The following is a 21,749-nucleotide window of genomic DNA, read 5'->3' on the forward strand; positions in this document are numbered from 1 at the left end:
CCTACAGTTATCGCTGTAAAGCTAAACCAGAGCCAACTCCCGAGCATCCGGAGCTAACAGTACCGCTAAAAACGACTGACACGGCTACTAAACCAAACCAATCTATCTTACCACCGCTAACAATCGAAGATTTTCTCCGCTACATCAGTCTGGTGCTTCAAAATATATTTCCCTTTCAGCGAGCCAATATTCTTCATCACATCATTACTGCCGCAAAATCCATCTTCCATATCAATCTACATGCAACATATTCTAACAACTATGTCCATTTTCATATTGGTTCTCTGGAAACTGCTGTTTAGTACAATCTGCATAGTATTTTTCATTATGGGGATTACTTTCTTATTTGTCAATATTCGATCCTTTTCGCAGCATAAACTGTTATTACAAGCAATGTTGTTGGAGGAACATATCAATGTCTTTGCGCTTAATGAAACTGCTTTAAAACCGAGCATGGTAGCCCGCATTCCTGGCTATCAACTAGAACGTCATGATTATCATGATCACCTAGCTCGTGCTCAAGGCGGAGTTGCAATAGGCTTTCCTCCAAAGTATCCAGTTCGCTCGTACAACCCACAAGCTTTTAGTACTTTGCCGGAATACCTTCTTTGTTCCATATATTTTCCGTCCATAATCATCAATTTTAGTACGATCTATATTCGACCACGACAACCTATCCCGCTAGACTATTTCGAACATATTGCCAATAATTATCGAAATATTATTATCATGGCGGACATTAATATACATAGTCGAAGTGATCGTGAGAAAGCAGAGTTTAATCAGTATTTAACTGACAATCTCCAACTACATCTCCATGTTCTCCCTTCGCACACCAGACCAATAAGTCAGACTACACCCGATGTTGTCATTACATCGCTAAATCTTCTTACTGACTGCCATCTTGAAGTTCTGGACTCAATCGGGAGCGATCACCATCCAGTGAAACTAACACTCACTCGAGGACAACGACCACGCCAAGAAATTGCACCTCGCTATGTTCCACGATATGATAAGGCAAATTGGCCTCTTTTCCGGCAAGACCTTGAGCGCAGACTTCACAGTGAAACGCCTCCAACTAATGAAACCGAGCTAGCTTCTTGTATTACAACTATCACCACGGCAATACAAACTAGTGCTAAGCATCATATTCCAACCGAACAAGTGCATCCGCACAAACCGAAATTACCGCCGACGTATGTTCCACTCATACAGCAAGCTCGCCGCCATCTTCGAGAGTATTATAGAACTGGGAACGATGCATATTTACGCCTACATCACCAATGGCAAAGAGCGGTACGTAATTATCTTGTTGCATATAAACGTCGCAACTGGATAAAATCTTGTAACAACTTATCCGAGGAAGCACATCCTTCTCGATATTGGAAGAGGTTTCACCAGCTTGTTGGCAAAAGCACTAAAATCACATATCCTCTAATAGCCGACGGTACTCCTCTCTTCTCTGACGCAGACAAAGCAAATGCATTTGCTGCTCAGTTACAGGCCGTTTTTACGCCTACAGCTGTTTCTAATCGTTGTGAACGGACCGATATCTCTTGTATTCCTACCTTACAACCATCCACGGAGCATATTATTAACCTAGATCATCCTCTTACTTCATCCATCACTGTCGATGAACTACACTCTGCACTAAAACGGAAAAGGAATACAGCACCTGGAATCGACACGATATCTTACCGACATATCAAAGAAGCCCCGCCATCTCTCTTACTACTCCTCGTCACAATATACAATTTCATCCTCAGAACCGGGTTTTACCCCTCAGATTGGAAAGTCTCCAAAATCTGTATGTTCCATAAACCGAATAAACCTGTACATTCAGTAACTTCTTACAGACCCATCCAACTCACCTCAGTTTTCAGTAAGATACTAGAAAAAATTCTCGTGTGCCGCCTCCATAAGTACCTTGATACCACTTCTCTGCTACCTGTTCATCAAGCGGGGTTTCGCCCTGGTTTTTCCATAAATGACCAGCTACTTCGCCTCAGCTCAATAATTACTAATCAGTATAACAAAGCATTTCCATCATGTCTCATTCTCATGGATTTAGAGAAGGCATTCGACAAGGTTTGGCATTATGGTCTCATTAAAAAATTGCAGTCGTTTAATCTTCCTATATGCTATCTCAGACTAATATATTCTTTTATTTCAAATCGCATTGCTTATGTTACAGTTGGTACGGCACTTTCCTGGCCGATTTTTCCTCTTACTGGAGTACCCCAAGGATCAGCTCTCAGTCCTTTACTATATATACTGTATGCTTCCGACATCCCTTCTGTACCACGCAATGTCTTTACTTTTCAATATGCTGACGACACAGCTTTTCTAGCTCTCGGCAAAACGGTGCATCAGCTTAACATTGCTTTACAAACAACTCTCGATAATTTCGTCAAGTGGTGCAAGAAATGGCAGTTAAAGATCAACTCCGAGAAAACCCAAGCTGTGGTTTTTCTACCGCCTAAGCGTCGATCCAAAGTCCATAGAAACCCAACTCTCTTACAACTAACTGTTGATGGGTATCATGTACGCCCATCCACCACTGCTACCTATCTAGGCGTGGTTTTCGATTCGAAGCTTAGCTGGAATGCTCACTTGAAAAAACTAACGGAGAAGGCTAATCTTAGATTAAATCTTCTGCGACGTCTCACAGGAACATCTTGGGGACTAAAAGCCGATGTTTTGCTTCATACATATAAAGCGTTCCTCCGTCCGATCCTTACTTTTGGGCATCCCGCTTGGTGCAATGCTTCTGTTTCTTTCTATGAAAAACTCAGCATATTGGAACGGCATGCTATTCGACTGGCGTATCGAATTAAACTTCCATACCCAACGTGGCTCACATATGAATATATAGACTTTCCAAAGATCACCGAGCATCTCGCACATCTTCGCCTGAGATACATCAGCTCTCGCATCCAAACAGGCCATCCACTTTTCTTGGACATCCTTCACACAGACGCTCTTACCGACGCAGCCTATCGATACAAACATTCACCTTTAAATATTTTCGTATCTCTATATGTGAAACACGAGCACCTTCCTGCGGCTGAAAGGGAAATATATGATATATACGTCATTGATCATCATATACCGCATCTTTTTCCATCTCAGCACTAGATCCTCACCATTAACAAGGGCTTCCCCATGTGTTCATTAGTCCCGAGTCGCCCCGGGACAGAAGATCTAACTCTGCATCTGTCTCACTAATCAAACTATGTTTGTGGCGTGTTAGCACTTCACCTCATTCATCATAATCATCATTATTCTTTATCATATTTATTATCATGTATTCTAATTCCTATTAGTACCTTAGCACCTGAATCTCATATCTGCACTCAACTTTAAATTATTACTTCAAAAAAAAAAAGTGACTTATTACGTGATTACTAATCCTTATGTTCATATTTTCTGCACTTAGCCCATCTTCAAATTATCTTATCATCAATAGCAATTCTTTAAAAATCCTTGCCAAAGAGAGGGCGTAACCCTCTAATGGCTGGGAGTAGAGGACTCTTTTGCTCCTATAAAATAAAATGATGAATAAAGATTTATAAAGCTAACCCTATTCCCGTACCCTTAAAAAAAAAAAAAAAAAAAAAAAAAAAAGAATGCAAGCAAAAGCGTGTATTCACATTTCAAAGTCCTACTATGGAGGAACCTCTGTTCAACAATCACGCATCGCCGCCATATTGAAAAAACAAATCCACCAATCAAAAACCACAAGTGGCAAAGCCCAATTCTTCATACGTAAGTATATACATATGGTACGTATTATAGGTTAATTAATTCCATAAGTTAATTAGTTTTAAAATTCAATAACAATAATGCGCGTTTGCAATTATATAAATATATCAATGTAAAGCAATACTTAGTTCCCGCGTATATATGCGCCACGTCGTGTAATTCCAAGTCCATAAAGCCAACCAAAACGGGTATGGCTATAAATAATCACATAATCATACAAACAATTACTAATATATAAAAAAATCTGTAACAAAACCAAACAGTAATACCGCCAGCGCAAAGCTAATGTTCAATACATTGCATCTGCCGGGCAGTCAGTCATATACAAAGTAAATGGGCGGAAAAAGTATAAAGAAAAGTCGCGGCATAACCAGACAGTAATGGCGCCAGCAGAACCATCTGCCACGCGTTATCAATCCAAAATAATACATTAAACCCTTTCGTAATTAAATACCACTATAAGGTAATAACGGTACATATATCATCATACGCGATTACATTAATTCTACGTAATCATCTTTAATTGAATAAATTAATAGCTGTTTGATTAAAGGGGTAATCAATTTGATAGGAGTTTAATTAAAGGGTTAATTAAATTGATATCAAAATTTAATTAAATTATATCTTACAATGTTGCATAATTTACACTATAAATATACAAAATATAGGGAATTTCAACCCTTTAGGGCATAATTTGGCAACACCGCGGCGCTAGAAAGCCCATAATACAGCGTAAAAGGCTACGATTAAAATAATATCGCCTCAGGGCGGTCAGAAAAGGACATATCTCTACTTTAGGTGACATATGAATGGTGGTGGGTGAGAAAGCGATAGAACTTTCCTGTTTACCTTTATAGATCGGTTCTGTGTATTGAAATAGTTATAAACAAAGGTATAATGTTTGGTCGGGGCAGTAGTTCTTGGTTAAACATAATACAAACTATCTGTAATATAATTTATGAAATTATTATTATTATTATTATTTTGTTATTAATAATAATAGTAAGAAGAAGAAGAAGCAGCTGAAAACAGTGTTTTTAGTTTTCTGGAAGAAAACCAAAATTTTCCAGGTTTTTTTCAGGCTTCAAAACCACTAGCTGCAACACATCTTTTTTTTTTTTTTTTTTTTTTTTTAGATTGTAGCTTGCCCCCCTTCAAAAACGACGAGCCCCTCCTACAGAAACCTGCTGGCTACACCCCTGGTCTTAGGTGACATATCGATGCTCTAAGGTGATAGGTCAAAAAGCGACAGAACTTTCTTCGTTAATTTTATACATACTATGTAAAACTACTGTATAAGTTCTAGTATCTCGAGTTCGGGAAGTCGGAATGTCAAAATTCCTTCAGATTCGTGTTCCTCGTGGTCTAGCTTACAAAATATATAAAAATTAGTTTTGGTCCAGTTTTCTTCCGTGGTCACTTTATGTTCGAATATCTCGAGATCGGAAATTCGGAATGTCAAAATTCCTTCAGATTCGTGTTTCTAGTGGTCTACTTTACAAAATATATAAAAATAAGGTGGGGTCTAGTTTGCTTCCGTGGTCACTTTATGTTCGAATATCTCGAGATCGGAAATTCGGAATGTCAAAATTCCTTCAGATTCGTATTCCTCATAGTCTAGTTTACAAAATATATAAAAATTAGTTTTGGTCCAGTTTGCTTCCGTGGTCACTTTAAGTTCGAATATCTCGAGTTCCGAAATTCGGAATGTCAAAATTCCTTCAGATTCGTGTTCCTCGTGGTCTAATTTACAAAATATATGAAAATCAGGTGGGGTCCAGTTTGCTTCCCTGCAGCCGAAAAGTACATTGGAAGTGTCATCAAAGAAGTAACTTAAAAAAAAAGTGCGAAGGATCCAAGGTCAGTATTTGTAACACACAAGTTCGCATCAGTACTTACGGTTTAGAACTCCCCACTTTTCTGACTTTAAAATATTGCAACCCTAATTTAGCTGTGACTTGTACAACCATCGAACAATCCCTTTCGCACAGTACTGCATATATTACCATAATAGCCTTGGAGCAAATAAAAAGAGTTAAAACACAGACATAAATCAATACAATTGTCTCGATCGATAAATGCTTTCACAATTGTTAAAAGGTGTAATTAAAAACATCAAACATTGTTTCTGCTTTGAAAAGGACAAACAAGGTTTCGTTCATAAAACCGCAAACACGGTTTCGGGCGGCTTTCGCTTTCAAAAAGAGCTTCAGCGGTTTCGGTTTTGAAAACCGCATTTGCGGTTTCGGTTTTGAAAACCGCTTTTTCGGTTTCGGTTTTGAAAACCGCATTTGCGGTTTCGGTTTTGAAAACCGCATTTGCGGTTTCGGTTTTGAAAACCGCTTTTTCGGTTTCGGTTTTGAAAACCGCATTTGCGGTTTCGGTTTTGAAAACCGCTTTTGCGGTTTCGGTTTTGAAAACCGCTTTTGCGGTTTCGGTTTTGAAAACCGCATTTGCGGTTTCGGTTTTGAAAACCGCTTTTGCGGTTTCGGTTTTGAAAACCTCATTTGCGGTTTTCGGTTTTCAGAAAACCGGTTTTCTAAAAAACCGAAAACCGCAAATGTCACAAAAATTCAACAGCACTACTCTTAACCTATGTCCCGAACGTCTACTTTCACGCTCTCTTCACAGTGACGTCACCAGCGAGGAACTTAGAGCTTGTCGTCTGCTTGGCGCGCGAAGATTTGCTAGTAAGACCACAGACAATTCTTTATTTATTTTGGGTTTTTGCTATGTTGAAATGTGTTGCTTGCTTTTCTGGTGGTGTACGTGGACGAATATTGTTTAATAGAGAAAAGGTCTATATCTCGGAAGATTTCTTTACGTGAGCTTGGCTGTACAGACATGCAATATTGCAAGATAGTATGAACTTGAGTACGTGTGTACATATGTATTTTTACGTGTATTTGTCTTTCATCTCCAAGTGTCCCACATTATAGAATTAAGGATGTACCGATATATCGGTATCGGTAATATCAGCCACTTTTGGGAGTATCGGTATCGGCATTGGCAAATAAACACCGATATTTACCGATACATTTTTCAAACTATTTTCAGTTTGTTTAATATTAACAGTGACACTTATATTTCATCGGTTTATTTTAGAATTAAAAGTTGTTCTAAATTATTATCAATTGTACAATCAATCGATTTCTTTATGCATGTATACGCCTTTGATTTGCACTATTCATACTTAACTGATAATTTTAGTCCCTCCATGCCAAAATAGTGAAGAAACGACAAAGGTCCTCAGTCAGGATCATAGACACCCGAAGAAAATTTTCTAGGGGGAGACGATTTTCCGATTTCAAAGTAAAATAAAGCAAGTTTATTTTCCTTATTCACTTTCATAAATTTTTATGTATGCATGAAGTTCATAATTTGAAATTATTTTACGGTATTTTTTTCTGCTTATTGGTTCCCTAGATGTTTGAGTTAGAAATCAGAGTAAAACTGCGGGACATCGTGTGGATAGAACAGGTCGGGCGATTGCCCCACGCTTTGCACCACAGAATGGAAGAGTTTGACCGTTGAGGAAAACTAGCAGGTTAACTATTTTTAATTCATTGTTGAGATTAGTGTTGTCCACGAGACGAGACCGAGGCGAGAAATGTCTCGTCTCGTCTGCAATTCGAGACGAGGAGCATCTTTTAAATTCGTTTAAATTTAAAAATATGGGAGTTCTCGTCTCGTTTTCGAGGCAAGATGAGAAACTTCATGGGTCTCATTGGCAACACGAGTTCACCCAAGTATTAAACCCTAAACACTGGTTTAGTGTTGCATGGTTCATCGTTCAAAAAAAAAAAAAAAAAAAAAACACTATAAATTGATAAAGTGATTGTAAGAACACAATGAAGATCATTCAAAGATACACAAGTCATTACACAATATACTCCAATAATAAATATGATTTAACTGTTGTTATATCTCATCCTTCGTGGATCTCCCGTGACTTTAGGAGGTCAGGACAAATTTTGTACACAAATTTATACAAGAGGCTAGAAAAACTTCGAGGCGAGACGAAAAGAGCTCTTTTTCGGAAATCGATTCTACAAGACAAGAAAACCTAATTTCTCGTCTCGCCTCGATTCGTAACACTAGTTAGCATACAAATATTTAGATATAAACCAAATACATTTTTCCGGGCTGTCTACTATTACTGTCACGAAGTGCAATCATAGCGTCAACAATGGTTACATTAAATATAATCTGTGATGGATAGTCGACATGACGTTTAACACGGATGGGTTCCGTTTTAATAATCATGTGAAGAAGATATGAATTGGCAATTTTAAACTTTAAGCCTGAGTGCCGTATATTGAACAAAATAAAATGCTAGGCACCAAAAAGCTTCCGCAACTGAATACATCGACAATCTATTATTAATATTATTAATATTCTTCTTCTTCTTCTTCAAATTATTATTATTATTATTATTATTATTATTATTATTATTATTATTATTATTATTATCCATGGTTTTATGTATTTATTGAGATATTCTTATCAGTAATCACAAAGTAATCTATTTATGCCGGGTGTGGAACTCACCTCATCATTGGTTCCGCAATTACTTTAACTCAAGGTATCGGAAATTTCAGAGATTGCCCTGGTAAAACACATATTTATCTGCAACTTTGCTTAAATACATTCACAGCAACATTTCAGATATAAATACATTTAAAATGTAATTATAATCCAACAATTGTCTATCTCATCAAAAAATAAATAAATGATCATGCAACACAGGTACATCGTTAATTTTCCATAATATAAATTGCGTTAAGAAGATGTTCTATTTATTTCTGGCTTATTATTTATTTATTTATTTATTTGTAGTTTGTGTGTAGGAGAATGTTGTGACTGCGAAAATGTTATGCATAAAGAAAGAAAAAAAGACATTCTGGCTGCTTCGTACACCTCTATACCTACTTGCTGCTCCTCGCTGGTGACGTCACGCAAAACGAGGAGCGAAGCGTCTGTGCGTATAGCGCAACCTTTCCTTCTAGTAACCTTGGTATCTTCGTTGGCGGAATGGATGAAAAGGCAAGTTATTTGGAGTGCATATGTTTATTGACCCATCTCTAATTACAAAGAATATCTTAGAGAAATGGGAAGCCAGGAAAATTCCAACCTAGACTTATCCCAGTATAATAAGGAAAGTAAAATTGTTGTTTCCCTCCTCCCCTCCAAAAAAGAGAGGAAACATTGTTCGTTGAAAATGTTATTGTAAAAGAAACAATTTTTGTTTTGTTATCTATGAAATTGTCGGGAAAGGTGAAAGACCCAGAAGAAAGAGGACTAAATTTGTTAGGGGAGGGAGATCTTTCGCATAGAATTCTTGGCCATACGACTGATCCTGCATGAGTGTTATTGCTTACTGAAGGTTTTCTAGGATTTCCACCAGAAAGCAGTTTATTGCGGACAGAAAAGAAAAGAAGAAATTCAAGTTCAACTTGAAGCTGCTCTGTTTGGTACTTCATCAAGTCTAGACTTATGATAGGTACACTTGTGGGGAAAAGACTTTTCTGTCTACTGTAAATATATCGCAGAAACGAGAATAATTACTGTCCGTTATGAAGAGGTTATTGAAACGTTTTGGGGAAAAAAGGACTGTCCGCGTCCGTATCTGAGAGTGTCCGTAAAAGGGAGGGTTTTGTTCTGTAAGAGAACATATATTTTTGCCGGGTCCAAAAAAATCTGTCCGTATTATAGAGGTGTCCGTTATTGAGAGGTGTCCGTTAAGGGAGGTTTCACTGTATTTGAACGGAAATTCGGTATGCATGTAGGTTTATAAGGTGCTAGGCAGTAGCTGAACAAATGCAAGAGTCTGAGAGCGAATTACCCAGCTAGTCGAAGTATTATAATTTTTAGGACCACGTAGTGGTACCTATAAGATTATAATGTTAGTACGTCCGTTACTCCGTTACTCCGCACGATAACTTTTGAACGGATGCGAATTTCAATCTCATTGTACATGAATGAGATGATTTAAACAGAGACTTATGCCATGGACGTTCCCGGTAGTATGTGAAACGAGTGGAAATTCAATTCAAAAGTTGTAATTTAAAAAGTAATAATAAGAATTGAAATATATATTTTTTCTTTCTTTGTTAGTAACACATTGAGATGCCTGGATTGTGGAATTATCCAAAGAGCAATTTGCCAGCGGACAAATCACTCATTTCGATCACAGTTGTCCATTGTTAAGTTATGAGCAAAATTCTTTTGTCAGAAATAGCTCGAAATATTTACAAATTTCATATGAATTAAAATTACAATAGAATCACAATAGGATCCCTTATAATACACTAACAGTTTCAAAAAAAAACATTAAAACTGGAACGAAATCCTCTGCAAGATGATCAAAACCTACAATAAAATAACATTTGCGTTCACATAAGAACGAAACAAACAGAAATATAAAATCCAAGTGATATTTCCTTTTATACTGACACAAACTATATTCCCTTTAACATATAGATTAGCAGAATCATTGGACACTATAAAATATTAGGAAACAAACTGCAAACTAAAAGTTACTCCTGAGCAGCACTCATCTTTAAATGAAATTAATAACAGGGTGTAACTTGTTCTTTTTCTCTCATCTCAAATACTATAACCACTATACACACTGTGAGGGGATTAATATTCTCAAAATAGAACGGAAAGATAACCGTAACACAACTGTCGAAACATTTTTTCCGAAACCAAATACTCGTATTACAAATTAGTTATGGGGAAACTAATTTGTGTTTCTCAGTTCTTCACATAGTAGTGAATACTTTCTTTCCGAAAAATTTTCCTCCAGTTTATTTCCACGATTTTTGTTATAGTCCGCCATTTTAGGCAAAACGAGGATTAGGCCAAACGAGTATTCTTATCTTATCCTTTATCTGTCATAAAATTGTCAGATAATTGGTTAGGCGAAACGAGGATTAGGACAAACGATGCAAGATCTTTCTTTCTGCACTTGAAACGCGTGTTCCCTTATTTTTAATTAAGAATGTATGTACCGAATTCCACACCTCCAACTTAAGCGAATCTTGACATTCGACTGTCTCTGAAGAAAGGAAGAGAAGTTTGAATGTTATTGACATGTCTCCGTTAGAAACGGGATTTTTGAAAGCGCTGAAAAAGTATTTCCTTATTTTAAAGAAGAGTTTATATGCTGAGTTTCATCTCTCTAATTTCCCTTGAAATACATGCTCCAAAAAATCCTTTCTTATTTCTTGCCTCCGTGATAAAAGAAATAGGCCTAGGCCGGGAGCGCACAAACAAGGGTCTATGCGTGATCATGACATAAATAACAAACCTGAAGTACACAAAATATTATGTGATGATACTTCATTGTGTCAATCAGTTTTTGGCAATAGTGATTTTATTTTCAAAATCACCATCCTCTACCCTCGAATCAAATACTGTATTATCACTAGGCACAAGATTAGTTAACTTATTTAGTGCTGGAGAAGAAAACAGAATTTGGAGATAATTAGGTCAACATATTGCGTGTCATATCTTTATACTTTCATATTGTCAGCATATACTTTAAAAGAGTAAACTGCTATTCCCTATTAACATAAGGTAATCGTTTTCAAAGTAAACAGCAAGGATAACTGTACATAAATGAAATTCAAGAATCCTATTTTAAATTTTCTAAAACAGGTACACAAACAAACTTAAATCTTCCCCTTGATGAAAGTTACACATTTAGCGACACTTATACTGTGGTGGTAGCCCGTGGTGCTCACTTTTTTCTTTTTTATAGTTGCGACCTAAAAATTGGTAAATGTCAATTAAAGGCATATCATGGATATAGAATTTACTATATAATAATATCACGTACGTATATGTTATACTTCTTGCTATTTACCCTTTCATACAAAAAATCTTCCCGTGTTTTTCAAAAATCAAAATGTGGCAATTGATCGTGTTATAATAAACGTCTATTATATTTCTTGATATTTGCCTCTCTATGTAACAGAAACAATCTCTTATATAATTTGCAAAACAAATCCAAACATGACAACGCAGTATCAAATATTGTGTGCTCGCGATACCATAAGCACTTTCTTTCGTTTCTTTGTAAGCTAGTGGAGTCCACCCAGGAATATTTTGTCCAAATTTCACGTTTCTTTTTAGCTAAAGAAGTATGATCTAGGCGATGATGAGCAAATCACTTCCACTTATTTATATTGTATATTTTTTTGTATATTCATAAAATATACATATAACAATACAAATACATATTCATAAAAATACATTGGACCGACATGAACATTGGGGGTACCCTCCCGGATCGACTCCCTTGCTGGCGACAAATTGACCATCATTTAAAGTTACCTTAAGCCTTCGATTGTACACAATGACTTATCATCCGATGAGGGAATAGTATCCAATGCACCAAAGAGTGATGACACGGCATGCATGTATTGTGAGAGTTCCTATTCGCAAGACAACAGCGAATAGGAATGGATTCAGTGCATACCTTGAGAAGCATGAACACACACCAAATATGTATTTGTATTTGTATTTGTATTTATTTACTCCATTTGAAACCAAGATACATTTGGTATTTGGAGGGTTCAGACAGTCCTCTTTCTTGTTTCAAATACACTTAGAAAAAGAAATATGTTACACTATTTAATACACATTATTGCAAAGATAATCTGCTACGCTGTAATATACTTTATCCACCAGGAATCTCTTGAGTTTCTTTTTAAAAACATTTATATTTTCTTCATTTTTTATTTCTCTGGGCAGCGTATTGTATATTTGTACTCCCATATGGCTTGGGCCTTCCTGTACTAATGTTAATTTTGTAAAATATTGTCTTCTTTCATTTTGCTGTCTGGTATTATAAACGTGACTTATTTGGGTTCCGTCTTTCAATTTAGCTGCATAGATTGCAGTTTCGTATACATACATAGATGGTAGGGTAAGGATGTGGTGCTGTTTAAATTTTTCTTTGCATGATGTCCTCATGTGTAGACCAAATATTATTCGTATTGCTTGCTTCTGTTTCATGAAGACTGCTTTGCTATTTGAAGATTTGCCCCAGAAAATGATGCCGTAATTTAGTATTGGGTGTATAAGCCCGCAGTATACTTGGATCAAAGCTTTAGTGTTTAACGTTTCTTTTAGTATCTTGAGTGCATAAAGTCTGGAATTTAATTTTACTATTATTTCTTTTACGTGGGTTTCCCAAGTAAGATTTTCATTTATATTTAATCCTAAAAATTTAGTTTCATGGGTGAAATCTAGTTTTAGATCAGTCAATTTATTTTTGGTTTCTTTTATTTTCGTGTTTTGTTTTGTGTGGAAAAGTAGGTATTTTGTTTTTGTGTTGTTTATGCATAAGCAGTTACTTTCGAACCATTTTTTGGCTTAATGCAATACTCTATATGTGTTATTCCTTAGCTCACTTATGGTTTTACCCTCCACAAATAGGTTTCCATCAGCTGTAACGCTTTCCCCCTTATGCCATAATGCTCAAGTTTTTGTAAGAGTATTTTGTGGTTAACGAGATCGAAAGCTTTGCTTAAATCATAGAGAATGCCTAAGATTAGTATTTTATCATTTAGCCCTTTTAGTACGTTTTTTTATAAGCGTATATGTTGCCGTAGTTGTGTTTTTCACAGTTACAAAACCGTGTTGTTCATGGCATAGAATCTGCTGTTTGTTCAAGAAATTTATTAGTCTCTTTTTAATTAGTTTCTCAAATATTTTATTTATTGGGTGTAAGAGTAATATCGGTCTGTAATTTTGTATCAATGTTCTGTCTCCCTGTTTAAAAATTGGTTTTATTTTAGCTTCTTTTAATTTTATTGGATATTTTCCTGTATTGAGACTTTCATTGAATAGGTATGTGTATATAGGTACTAAATTCTGGCTGTTCTGCTTGATTATTTCAATTGGAATTTCGTCGCTTGTAGCTTTATTTGGGTTTAATCTATTTATTTCATAAAATACCTCATGTTCTATTATCGGCATGAGAAACATAGTTTTGCATATCCTAGGTTTAAAATTTCTTAATAGTTCAATAGCCGTTTCGCTATCTTCCATCTTATTCGTTAATTTATCTGCAATATCGATAAAGTAGTCATTAAATATTTTTGCTATTTGGTCAGGGTCCGTGATCTGTGTCTGATTGACATAAAGACTAACATTGTTTTGTGTACGTTTATTTTTCCTTCGTGTATTTTGATTAACTACCTTCCACAATGTTTTGTTTTGTTATTTGCTGTATGGTATTAGTGTTACCCAACATAATGTCGACGGAGAATTTTCGAGATGACACCGAACTCTTCCAATAAAAACGTTTTTAAAAACCACTTTTACACCTCCTTTTAAAGATGAAACATTTCGTCTCTTGTCTAATACTATTCTTAACCTTTGTTATACTCTACGCATAAAACATTTTGTTTCAAACAATGGAAAATTTAATATAATTTCCTTCAATATAGCTCATTTGGATTATACTGACATAACCTAAGAAATCAATCTGATTTATTGAAGAATTCGTACATGCGGTGTAAAAGGACAGTTTGTTTTAAATAAATATCGTCTGTAATTAATTATTCTCCTTTTTAATAAGTCTTTTAAGCAATGAAAGAAATCCAGTTTGTACCTTGAATTGCTCAGATACCGTGTTTTACCTTCGTAATATGGAACATATGATACTGAGAATGTGACAACTGCTAGGATCGAGTCCTAAATTGCAAGCCAATGCACATACTTTAGGAATATTCAGATCTTTTTTTGACATAAATGATTCATGAAAAACAATCTTATTAATAAAAAAAATCATAGTAAAATTTTTATCTAACTTCTGGTAACCCTACATATATTTTATCATATATGAAAATCTCAACCCCCGGTTCTGGCCATTAGCCAAGATTTACGTGTCTGTCATGGATTTCCAGTTCATGATCTATAGCAAGATAAGCTACTTGAGGAAATGTCCAACATTTTAATGGTTGAGCAAAACACACTTGAGCAAATGACGCGATTCCATTTTAGAGTGGGGGCGCCGAATTCTACTTCGCCCCGGGCGCCGAATCTCTAGCTACGGCTCTATATATATATATATATATATACCCCTCCCTTTTGTTGTGCCGACAAAGTGAAATTATAAAAGACATCCTAGGCTCCAACCTCATCTATGTTGAAAATTTGATTGAGATCGGTAGGATGGCTCAAGAGGTATAATGTAACAAACATAGTCATTTAATTTATATATATATATATATAGATTTCCAAAGCATGCATTAGAATTTTTCTTGTCATTATTTTAATGTAATTATGTGTTATTACTAAATATATAGAACTATAGTAATATATAGAACATTCTACATTGAAGAAATTGTCGTGAAGAGGTTTTATCCTGACGATATTTCTTCCCAGGCGACACTACGTCTCGCTTAATTTAGACCATGCGAGATCCTGTGTCGCGAGAGCATTACAACGAGGTTTTGGTCAGGCGAGATTTTGGGTATGGCGATATTTTGGGGCGCGAGGTTTTGGAAGACGAGGTTTTGGCTAGGCTAGGTTTTGGCCCGGCGAGATTTTGGCCCGCGAGGTTTTGGGTGGCGAGGTTTTGGCCCCGCGAGATTTTGGCCCGCGATGTTTTGGGCGGCGAGGTTTTGGCCAGGCGGGGTTTTGGCCAGGCGAGATTTTGGCCCGCGAGGTTTTGGCCAGGCGAGATTTTGGTCCGCGAGGTTTTGGGCGGCGAGGTTTTGGACAGGCGAGGTTTTGGGAGGCGAGGTTTTGTACAGGCGAGCTTTTGGTCCGCGAGGTTCTGGCCGCGAGGTTTTGTACCCAAACCCCATGACACAATTCTTCGAGGACCACGAAATTAGTGTTCTTCCGTGGCCGGACAATAGTCTTGATATGAACCCGATTGAAAACCCTTGGAGCTTCATGAAGGAAAAGCTAAAGAAGAAGTATATTGCGACGAAACATCAATTGATCGAGGAGATCGACAATTTGTGGTATTATGATGCTGGATTGAAGTCAAAATGTGCTAAACTCGTACATAGTATGCCACAAAGGATAAAAGACTTAATAAAGATTAACGGATATCATACGAAATATTAATCTTTGTGTGAGAGATCGTTTTCTTGTAAGTTTCCCATTTCATTTTTTGTTTCCAATTTAGATACACACACTGTATAATATTTAAATTTGAATGTCACGTACGCATTTGTTTTATTGATATTGAAAAGTATATGCCACGACCACAAGAAACTAGAACAGAGTTACAGATCAGTAATTTTGACGAAGTTCAAACATGTTTTCTGATGTAATATTGTAGGAACAGTAACATATTCAGAAACTGAATGTTGAGTCTAATAATTTGAACAAGTCTGTATATATCAGAATAGACAGATTTAAGTCTTTCAGATCAACTAGATATATATTGGCCTATCATTCAAGAAGCAGTTGAACATAGGAGACGTATTTTGTGTGTAAATTCTCAAGCTTCTAGGAATCTTCTGTTGGAGATAATTTTTGATGGTGATCGATACCATTGAACATCCATAGCTTTTAGAATGATGTCATGTGACATAGCTAGTGGAAGAAGTCTTTGTTTTGATTTGTGCAGTCTCCTAACATCCTTTGCTTGCAGTAAGTACTTAAAAGACACCTATGAATCAGTGAAGGACGATTTAGTCTCATATACCTCATTAATACAGAAGTTGAAATTGAAGAATGCTATCTAGAAAGGACCCACAAGATTCCCAGATTGGTTACGGCAGTCAGTGCAGTGTATTTGGATCTTTCTTCCTTATGAAAGGACGATGGTAGAAAAGGAGTCCTTTGTGAGTATAACCACTTCTTGTTAGATAAAGTGATCATACAAAGGACTTCCTTGTTTAGTGAAGCATACTTAAGAAAAAACTCAAACAAGATTTTCCTTACATACTTGTAAGCAATCAAATCATCTTATTTCAAAAATAACTTCGATAGTCCGATCTAAAGTCCAACTACAGGCACAAACTAGTGTAAATAACCATTGAAGTAAATGTGAAGATTATGCATAATAAATTTCAACTATATGATACATTTATCATAAATAACCACGAAAAACATATTAATTGTTGTCAAATGTATCTAAAGCAGTAATGTCCAAATGGAGGCCCACGTATGTTTTATCTGGCTCATGATAAAAATGAATACGGTAATGCAGATTTATTCCTTTTTTTTTTAACTCGTATGTTGAACAAGAAGTGAATATACTCATACACTTAAATTGAATCTTTATTTTTAATTGTGAAACTATTTTCTTAGTTTTTTGGATGCCATGCCAAGCCCATAGGTACCAGGCTGATTTAGAAAAAAAGGAATTTTTCAGAAAACTACTTTCAGATATTCGTACTTTAGGCTCTAATATGCCTAAACACATAGAGAATTCAACCAAGATTTAGAAAATGTATGATTTAGGCACATGCAGCAAGCAAAACCTGTCCTCATCGGGGGTGGGTGGGGGACGAGAAAGTGGAAAATGTCCCCCAAGTTTTTTTTTCTTATTTTGTTCTGCCCCATGGTGCGTTAGAAATTTAACATCACTAATCTACGGCATCAAACGTACAAATAAATGTAAACTATTGCATATATAACATTTTCTATAATGATTCTGCTCTACTTTACGATATAGTAATAAATCATTATTACAACTTAAACTGGCAATCAGAGTTTTTAAGAGTTTGGTTTACCAACAAAAATGACATTTTTTAATCTCCTACAAAACGTGAATACTTTGTGTGATTTGCATATAACTAGGTAGTATACTTTTGTATAAAAAAAATTGAAACAATTTTCCGAGTTAATCTTTTGAAGAAAGAGAAATATCATGTATAGTATATGCAAAACTCGAATTTATATTTTTCACTTGCAGAAGGAAGAATTGCAGTTTGCTTTCGTAATAATCTAAATGTGACTCTGCTGTTAAGATATTTCACAGAAAGATGGAATTGACAATGTATGTTTCAAAATTAACGTCAATTTGGTTAGGTGACGTATATGTGCCTTATATAGGCCACCTAGCGTTTCATACACTAAATTGGCCATATTCAAAGACGTGATCGCGAATATAGATTTTATGACTTACAATTTGTTCATCATTTGGGGATGAGAATTATAATTTCCTTATACCTTGGAAACCAAACACAGCTTTATTTACCTTCAATACCTGACAACTTTCAGCTGATGCAAATTATACAAGAACAGATACGCATCAATCGACACGCTCTTAGATGTATTTATTACTAATAGCACCAATATAATACATTCTAGTGAAGTAGAAGCACTAACTTGTAATTCGGACCATTCTTTAGCATTTATGTGTTGAGATAATATAAACAACTAGAGATGCCCTAATGCAAGATTTTTGATGGTATCAAACTCGCATATATCGAATCAATCCGCCATATTGGAAGAGGATAAAGAGGTGTTTTCACGTGAGGCTCCATACTAATTTATGTCTGTTTTATCGTTGATTGTCTGTGCTCCTAGGAAAAATTGTACGACGAAAAAAGTATCAACGTTCTTTGGAATTTCATAGTACGTCAAAGGTAAGTCATTTCCTTTCTTTTTTACCCTGTAACAGTCAATAATAAAATGTGGTTGTGTACTTGTAATAACATTGGGTGAATAGACATATGTATTGTATTCACAATGTCAAAAGACTCGTGAAGACTACTACCTAGAGAATTGACAAACTATTAGTAAGTTTGCTTATTTATTGAACTATATGTTTATGAATTGTAGGAAATTTTGCCAAAATTATGTAACGTACAAGTGTTCTGAGATACCTTGACAAGGCAACTGTTTCATTGTGGAGAGAGTAGGCCTATTTGCCTACGTTAAAAATTGCTATTGATGGCAATTACTTCATAAAATAATCCTTATTTACTGTTAAAAGAAACAATAGGCCTATCTCTCATACAAGTCGCACGTTATTGATCGATATTCTGTACAAAAAAAAAAAAAAAAAGTATTTGTAAATGGGTTCACGTTCACTTTAGCGGACGGTTCTATTACATTGAAAATGTATATTTCGTATATAATATATAATTATATGAATGTGTTTGAACTCCATGACATAAGTAATCTTGATGTTCAGAATGCTATTAAAGACATAAACTCGAACGCAACTGAGCACGACGGTATCAAAGAAAGATGCTTATACTTGCCTTCCCACTGACACATAGGCCTAATACCTAAATTATTCTATAGGCACATACTTCTTTTCCAGATCATGAAAACAAGCACTTATAATGCCTATAGAGATAAAGCAAAATCTTTCATATCTAAGCGAGCTTAGGCCTATTAGCTTGTTACCAATATTATCCAAAGTAATAGAGAAACTTATAACCAAGTCAATGATTCCATCATCAATAATAATATCTTCCGTGTATATGTAAGATTTTTGTATGTTTTCATGTAACATATTGTTGTGTTTTAATAGAAATATTTGTTAAGTTAGGTGGTCGAGCAATCTACAGCTACACCTCGCCTCATAAATAAAAGAGATGTTTCAATTCAAACTCCTTTATATATGTAGCCTGTCTGTCCGTGTGTCCTTTCGCCCGTGAGACAAAAAATCTCAAGAAACTACTTGATGGATCAACATCAATTTTGGTCAGGGTGTAGAGGAGGAAGTGTAAAATCGGAATTTCAATACAACTACCGGTTTCAATGTTGATATACATAGACAAAAACTATGAAAGATAGCGAGAAGCGTTTTTTTGGAATTGAGTTAGCGTTCTAAGAACAGATACCATCTTTTCTCTTAACCCTCTATTTAAATTGGAAGTGGCAGAAATCAACCACTTCCAGTTTTAGCGTCAATTGCTATAGAGTAAAAACGGTAATAGATAGCGAAAAGCGGTTCTTTACAATAAAATAACCATCCCAAGAATATATTCAACCTTCACCCTAATCTGTCTACTGAAACCGGAAGTAGTAGAAATCTACTGCCACTTCCAGTTTTAAATTTGAGAAAATATCACGCCATTTAAACTCTTTTACGTGGTGTACACGTGACGTTCCTACTTGTTTTAGCAAGTCCGCACAACAAGCACTATGGTAATTTTGAAAAGGGAGACATTTAATCCTCCCTAAATGCTATTAATATTATATAATTATTGCTTTAATTTTCTTTTACAATGCAGAAATTTCAGTGCTTAGCTTATTACACCATCATAAAGTAGCGACAAAATCTTTAGTTTACGTTAAAAAAAAAATCTGATAGTCCTATTTACAGGTCCAATGTCCATCGTGCGTATCTTTTGTGCATGAGGTCCTGAGTTCTATTCCCGGTAGGAGCATTTCAAGCACGTTACAATGGCTCAGACTGCACCTTAAACTTTGAGTCTTATGCTAATACTAGCAGCGTTCACCCCGCTTCGCTGCGGTCACCCCGGAACGCAATAAACGCTGTTACTTAGATAATTTTTACTTTTTCGCTTTCAAGTGATATCGCCTGTCATTTATGTTAACCCGCCGAGTCACATGGTCATGCGGGTTGCATATAAATACGTTTATTTTTACCTATGATGAACTAATAACAAAGGATTTGTACGTATGGACACTTGAATGGTCAATTATCTCAAGACACTGGTAATTAAAAATTAAAGTGATATGATAAAAACCATCTAGGGTCCAAATCCTAATAACCCCCCAAAAATGAAAGAAATTGGTTCAGCCGTATTAGCGTGATGAGTTCACAAAGGATTTGTGCGTTCTCTTTTATATATATAGATATATAGCCTCATTGCTGACAGAGGACATAAATACTCGTACAAACCAATCAAATCAGTCAAAGGATCTAGAAGAGTATTAGTTAATTAAGGAGTACATTGAATACACTGTCTGGCTCACTTTCTAAATATTTGATGGTTATTTGTTATCTTTAGCGGAGTACATACACCACCATAGTTGCTCAGTTCACGGTTCTCAACCTTTTCGAGGCTAGCACCCCCTAAGGTGAATGCCATTCCCTGAGCGCCCACCACTATCGTAACCCAGTCCATCCATTCACAAGGTTGAAGGTAAGACTGGGACAAAGTCTATGAACGCTCATTATTGGAAAGTGCTAGCTTAACTGGATTTTTCCTATTCCTCAGAATCACTAAAATTTTAGTTGCAGATTAGAAAATAATAACGATTATTATTATTTGTAAAAAAAAAGTCTAACCTTTTGATAATTTTTAAAATGCATAATTAATGGTTTTCATCCAATAACAAGAACAAAGTCTAACAGGCCACGAAAACTCAAGCAACCCCTAAACAATCTATCGTCATTCAATCGCCCCTTTTTGTTAAAGCACCCTCTATGGAAACGAGAAACTCCATTTTGCGAAATACTGGCTTAGCTCATTGATTTTTATGGCAACAATGTTGTACACTTAAGTTCATTAGTGCGTAAAGGGAGGGGAGGGGAAGCATTCAAGCTCTCAAAGTCATGTTGTTTATAAACATGTCTTAATATGGTAAATGCTTATTATTATTATTATTATTATTATTATTATTATTATTATTATTATTATTATTATTATTATTATTATTATTATTATTATTATTGCATTGCATAATACGTTGTATCTTACTCAATGGGAAAGGAATTTCAGAACATTTTAACCGATTTTTATAAGCGTTCTTTAAAAATAAAAGTAAATAAATAAATATATAAATGAACGCTCACATGAATGCTGCAAATATTTGAGTAATTTGGCTATTGCCGGTATTTCTATGGATGAAGAAATTAAGCTTTAAGAGTCCCTATCACTGCGAAATTAAAATACCGCTAATTTTACAGTAATTATGTGATATCTTCAAATAGATAAAAGATAACCGAAAAGTGGGTCAAGACCTCCCTAGACGATTTTATTTTGCATGAGGTACCGTTATCACAAGTCACACTGTAGCTTTCCATTTGCAGTTATTTAGAAACGCGAAAATAAATGCCGATATTCTAA

General features: G+C 35.6%; 1 protein-coding gene across 3 annotated transcripts in view; it reads right to left on the bottom strand.

The window, feature by feature from the left end:
• The window catches only part of LOC145664174 (cyclin-dependent kinase-like 4), a 345,081-nt gene that overhangs the window by 170,018 nt on the left and 153,314 nt on the right, over positions 1-21,749 (bottom strand). The gene's annotated exons all lie outside the window — the stretch shown is intronic.

Source organism: Thermobia domestica, chromosome 11, assembly GCF_964235325.1.
Source record: "Thermobia domestica chromosome 11, izTheDome1.hap1.1, whole genome shotgun sequence".
Classification (NCBI taxonomy): domain Eukaryota; kingdom Metazoa; phylum Arthropoda; class Insecta; order Zygentoma; family Lepismatidae; genus Thermobia; species Thermobia domestica.